General features: G+C 36.0%; 1 non-coding gene across 1 annotated transcript; it reads left to right on the forward strand.

The window, feature by feature from the left end:
• The first annotated feature begins 3,149 nt into the window (after positions 1–3,149).
• On the forward strand, positions 3,150–3,256 carry LOC131175642 (small nucleolar RNA R71). Its single transcript, XR_009145835.1, has one exon. It is a non-coding gene; the product is annotated as a small nucleolar RNA R71 (small nucleolar RNA).
• The last annotated feature ends 3,428 nt before the right edge of the window (positions 3,257–6,684 follow it).

Here is a 6,684-nt window from a genome sequence, read left to right on the forward strand (position 1 = left end):
TGGTGACAGGAATAGCCGGTGCCTATGTGAACGCTCACAAGGATCTCTTGGCCGAGCTCCAAAAGCGTTACCCAGAGGAGGACTTCTCTTGGATGGCCGACCTGGCTCCCGAAGGCGGAGAGGAAAGCGAAGAGGAGGCCGAGGGTGAGAGAGAAAATGAGCAAAATGTAGATTAGGCTGGGGGTGATCCCCCAGCTGAATGACTTGTACAAATTTTTCGAAATGAAATGAAGTGGAATGCCCTTTTTGTTCAATGAATGATTGTGATCGGAAAAATCTCTAAATTGTTTAACATTTGATTGTCTGAGTATATCGAAGTAACTGAAAGAGATTATTAACCTAAGTGTGAGAGATCGGAAAACATAATGAGCATGAGATCGATAGGGAATCAACGTTAATCGGGACTTGATTAAAAATTGGAAATTTGGTGAACCCACTTAAAATCAAGATCATCATTACATCGGATCGGAATCTTAATTATTCCTAAACTTAAAATGAGAGATCGGCAATAAGACCAGTGACATAAAGATCTAGTATTGATTCAATTTTGTTTGACAGGAGAGATCGGGAATGTAATCGACCGGTCAGGAAATTTGACAATTGGCTTGAGAGATCGGTGAGCGACTTGGCAAGACTTTAGATGATACGAGGGCTTAGCATTGATTCAATTCTCTGTGAAGAGAGATAGGTAATATGGCAAAGAGAGGTCGGAAATGTAGTTGGCTGGCAAAGGAAAATTTAGTGCTAGGGATTGGTTTCAATGTTTATTGATTTTGGGGATCGGCCAAAAAATGGTGTCGACAGTGGGTACCAATTCATTATTCTCATTTTTAACAACTGTCACTCCACCTTTTTTTGGTACAACATGCACAGGACTAACCCACTCACTGTCAGAAATGGGGTAAATAATTCCAGCAACTAGTAATTTTAGGATTTCCTTTTTCACAACATCCTTCATTGTAGGATTCAATCTTCTTTGATGTTCAATGGAAGGTTTACTATTTGGCTCTAGGAAAATCCTATGCATACAAACTGTTGGACTAATTCCCTTTATATCATCAATTGCATAACCCAAAACTCTCCTATATTCTCTCAAAACTCTCAACAATTTTTCATTCTCAATATCAGTCAATGATGCATTAATTATAACAGGATATGTTTCATTCGGTCCAAGAAAAGCATACCTGAGGTTGGAAGGAAGAGGTTTAAGATCTACCTTTGGGGCATCCTCTACCTTTAATGATGGTGGTTTAATCTCTAAAGTTTGCACTTCTTCAAGTTGAAAATTTGTGGCTTCAGGATGTGGTGGAGAGCTCTCCAAGTGTTGTGCAAAAGCAGCTATGTTGAGATTGTCATCATCAACGCTCCCACCATGGACTAAGCAATTTTCAAGTGGGTCTTGTGGATAGCCTTTTCTGAAATGCTCTTGAACAATCTCATCAATAATATCTACCCGCAAACAAGACTCAACTTCTTCATGTTTCCTTTTCATGGCTGGATTGATGTTGAATATTATTTGATCATCTCCCACTCTAAGTGTCAATTTCTCACCCTTTACATCAATTAATGCACCAGCTGTTGCCAAAAAGGGTCTTCCCAATAAGATAGGAACTTTTGTGTCTTCTTCCATATCTAGAATGACAAAGTCCACTGGAATTTAGAATTTCCCAACCTTGATAGGCACATTTTCTAGAATGCCTTCTGGATATTTAATTGAATGGTCAGCCAATGAAAGATACATGTTTGTGGGCTTCAACTCTCCCATATTCAACTTCTCATATATTGAGAGTGGCATTAGGCTGACACTAGCTCCAAGGTCACATAAGGCATTTGCCACACAATTATCACCAATATGACAAGGAATGGAAAACACACCCGGATCTTTGAGTTTGGGAGGTAACTTCTTCTGAATTATAGCACTGCATTGCTCTCCCAAGTTGATGGTGTCATAATCTTCTAGCCTTCTCTTGTTGGTAAGAATCTCCTTTAAAAACTTGGCATAACTTGGCATTTGGGATAGTGCTTCAGTGAATGGCACATTGATATACAACTTCTTTAGCACTTCAAGGAATTTGCCAAATTGTTTGTCTAGCTTATGCTTGATGAATCTTTGAGGGTAGGGAAGGGTGGGCTTGTAAGGTTCAGGTGGGATGTATGGTTTCTCTCCTTCATCTTGCTCACTTTTGCTTTCTTTTTCTTTTTCATTTTTCTTGCTCTCAACTGAATTTTCTTCTTTTGTGCTCTCTTTTTCTTCTCTCTTGTTTTCACTCTCTTGACCAACTTTTTTACCACTTCTCAAGGTTACAACCTTACATTGTTCATGAGGGTTTTGTGGTTGGCTAGGTAGTTTGCCATAGGAATTGCTTCCCGATGAGCTTGCTTGTTGAGCCAATTGAGTCTCCAACATGCGGTTGTGGACTTGTAATTGATCCATGGTTTGTCTCATGTGTTGCATTTCTTCCTCCAATTTGCTATTCATCTTGCTTTGTTCAACGGAAAATTTCTCCATCATGCTTTCCAAGGTTGGCTTCGGTTCATGAGGTGGAAGGGATTGTTGTGCTCTTGCTTGATATCCAGGTTGTGGCTGCCTTGTGGGCTGAAATTGAGGCTGAAATTGAGGCCTATTTTGCTGCACATACTGCTGGTTATGAGCATAATTTGAGCTTTGGCCTTGTTGAGCAAAAGTTGCTTGTGGTCTCCATGTTGAGTTGTTCACATTAGAGTAAGCATTTCCCATAGGTTTCTGTTGATAACCTCCTGCATAAGCAGCTTGTTCTTGCAAAAAATCATCACCATAAGAAGAGTAATCAACTCCACAACTTTGAGTTCCATCTGTGAAGGCAACTTGTTGCATAGTTGTAGGAGTTGAGGTTGTTGCCTTTGTGCAAAAATCACTAAGAAGCTGAGTCAACTGATCAAATCTTGTATTCATGTAGCTAACTGAGTCAAGTTCATAAATCCCAACTTTCTTTGGCTCAAGTGCTCTAGGATTTCCCCATAAATGGGTATTATGAGCAATCTTCTCTAATAGATCATAGCATTCTTCACTTGTCATTCTCATGAAATCTCCTCCTTCTTGTGAATCAATTGTGTTTCTTATGGCTGGAGTAACTCTGGTGTAGAAATTCTGAACAATCATCCATTTCGGTATTTCATGATGAGGACATTGCCTTTCAAGCTCCTTAAATCTCATCCAAGATTCATACAAAGTTTCATCATCTCTTGGTTTAAAAGCTACCATCAAATTTCTCAAATGAGTGGTCTTCCCAGGTGGGAAAAATTGAGATAGAAAAGCTTGAGATAGCTGCTCCCAAGTAGCTATAGTAGCTTGTGGAAGTGAGTCATACCACTCCAATGCTGAATCCCGAAGAGAGAATGGAAATAAGGTGAGCCGAATCACTTCATCTGAAACTCCAGGCTGCCTTTGTGTACCACATATCATCAAAAATTTCTTCAAATGAGAATGAGGATTTTCAAGTGGACTACCTCCAAATTGTGAATTCTGAACCATTTGAATGAGACCAGTCTTTAACTCAAATTGATTAGCTCCAATGATAGGTCTGTTATCTCTCACATTTGCACATCTAGGAAAAGCATAATCCAACTTGAATCTTCTTTGAGGATCATTTTGATTAACCACTTCATTTTGCCCGTTTTGCTCATTTCCTCCATTGTCTCCACCAATAGCTCTATTTTGATTCTCCATATTTTCTATTGTCTCCTCTTGCCCAAATCTTTGTTGTTCTTCTTTTTCTGCTTCCTTTCTTCTCTTGTATTCCTTTTTGTTGGCTCGACAGAATTTTTCAATTTCAGGATTGAACAACAATTCAGTGTCGCTTGTGCTTTTCGATCGTCTCATAAACAATTAAAATACCTAAAAAACACAAGGAGTAGTAGTGAAAATAAAAGAAAATAAAAATTCTAATTAGCTTAAAACAATTAAAATCCAACTTAAAAACAAACAATTCCCCGGCGATGGCGCCAAAAACTTGATACGGTGTCTGCAAGTGCACGGGTCATAGTAGTATAGTTTTAAAAAAAATGATATCGATCCCACAGGGAATTGTGCTTAAATTGGAAATAAAAGTATAAGATAATTAGAATGATAAAAATTAAAGATGTAAAATGAAATTTGGAATTAAAATTGGTATTTGAGGAATTAAAACTAAATCAAACAATTAACTAAAATTAATTAAACTAGATTACCAAAAATTAATTTGAAATTTCTATTTATGAAATTGAGAGGAATTAAATCTAAATTCAATAAAAATTAAAGTGATTCTAGAGATTGGATTTTCAATATTGTTTGCATGTGGTTTATCCCTAATTTAGCCAAACACATGAGAATTGCAATTTTGAAGGAAATCAATTCTTAAATTTTTGAAACCTTTTTCAAGCATTTCAAAGTTGGTTTTCATTAAATCAAACACTGTTTTCACGGTATTTCAAACCTAACAAAAACCCATTTAAAGCTCTAATTGATTTTTGGAAAGTTCCCCTTAATCCTCTTAGCTTATCTCTAACACCAAGAAAATAAAGTTTATTGCAAGATTATCTATCCCTAATATTCACTTTTCAGTCCATCTATTAAGGATTAAAGCTTAACTTAATGAGGGCCCATTCATCAAGCAAGGCAACAAGCTCACAAGAAATAAATCAAAATGTAACAAATCCCATTTAAATGGCTAAATCAGTTCAAAACCACAATACAAATCAATATTTACAAACCCATCTCTAGAATCTCAAACAACTACTCACTATTCATAGTTTTAAGACAAACCCAAATATATAAATGAAGAAATAATGGAAATGTAAGCTAAGGGGTAGAAAAACCCAGAAATATGCAGCAGAATCTGCTGCAGAAAAGTGCAGAAAACGAGCTCCTACTGCTACTGCAGAAATGGAACCCGTGCTCCCTCTTTCTCTCTTTCTTTTCTTGCCAAAAATGCCTCCCTTGCTCTCTATGGAAAGAAAATGATAAAGGGGACTTTATATAGGTGAGGAGACTGCCCTAGAATGGGTAAAAGGGGGAAGGTTCCAGAGAAAGTGAGGTAAAAAGCCAGAGTAACGGAAATGCCACGTCAACCATTTCCAGTAAAAATGACATAAGCTGGATCGGTTATGTCGCGGGTTGTGTCGTGGGTTGTGTAGCTCTCGGCCTGAATATCTGACGATCGACACAACTTGCGACATAAGCTAACTCGGTTGTGCTGCAGGTTGTGTCGCTCTCGGCCATTTTTACTCAACTTCAAAAATTTTTGGAATTCAACTCTAATCTCCTCCAAATGGCTACTCTGATCAAAATACATCAAATTTCTCCAAATTTAACCTACAAAACAAATAAATTCCAAAAATTAAACTAAGAAGTGTGAAAATTGTAAAATTGACTAAATATATACTAATATCTATAATAATAGCTATGAACAAGGGTAAATTATGTGTAAAAATTACACCTAAATGATGATCTAAAATGCATGCATCAATATGTGATTCCACTCTAAGTGTTGTTCATGCTACATGCAAATTTGCTTCAAATCTGGCCAATCTTGAGGGCATTTTACATCAAGACCCATATGTCATATTATATGACAATTGCCATGGAAGGAAGCCGTTTTTTTATTAGTATAACTGAAGGGGCCAAGCTAATGACCTTAAATAAGCACTTCTTGGGAGGCAACCTAAGTTTATTTTTAGTAGTTTGTTTGTTTTCTTTTCGAGTTTTTGAGTTTTATCCCATTCAACTCAAAAGTGACATTTGTTTATCTTTTGTAGGTTATTTATGAAGATTAGGCAAATCTAAATTTGTTACAAAAGGGAAAGAAATGCAATGCAATTGTTAAGGGAAGAAATTCTATATTTTTTCAGTCTCTATGAACAATAATTTTACGCCAATTTGTGTCAGATTACTAATATTGGAAATTTCATTGATGAAATATGTTCATATGCATGTTATTGTGTATTTTGTTGAATTAAACTTGATTGAGGATTAATATTGATATTTTGGACTGATTTTAGGTTTATTAGTGTGCCAAATTATATCTGCTGCAATTTGGATTTTTTAGTGCATACAGAGTTTTTGTTTAAAAAGTTATTGTTCTTGTTGTTGATATTTCTTATTGCTGATATAGTTGTTAATGCAGATTTTGGTGCTTGATGTGAATTTCAATTATTGATATTGCAGATATAGTTATTAAATTTCAGTTTTAATTTGTTTTGGATTTTATGTCTGCATAATTTTCTTGCAGAATGTGCTTGAATTTGAGCTGCTTACTTCTTAATTTTGCATTTTTAAAATGCGTTTATCTTGTTTTTGGAAGTTTTTGGATTGAGTTTTTAATTTTCTGGTGTTAGTATACATTGGGTATATGCTAAGGGTTAGGATAGCCTTTTGGTAGCATTTGGAATGTTTTTAGCAAGCAAAATCTTAGTTTTTAACAAAACCTGTCGAAATTTGCTGATGAAGTTGCTTACCCTAAGCAACTATGCTTACCCTAAGTCATTTTGTGCTTACCCTAAGCCACTACCCCATGGCATCAGTTAAGTAATTTTTCTTTAAAGCCCTAAATTTTTGTGATCTTTTACACATTTAAAATCATCATAAAGTAACAACTGAACTTTACTATATGTGCTTATGGCATGTTGTTATTGCTTATGATATTGCTTACCCTATATCATTGTCAACAA

The sequence above is a fragment of the Hevea brasiliensis genome, chromosome 17 (genome assembly GCF_030052815.1).
Source record: "Hevea brasiliensis isolate MT/VB/25A 57/8 chromosome 17, ASM3005281v1, whole genome shotgun sequence".
Lineage (NCBI taxonomy): Eukaryota > Viridiplantae > Streptophyta > Magnoliopsida > Malpighiales > Euphorbiaceae > Hevea > Hevea brasiliensis.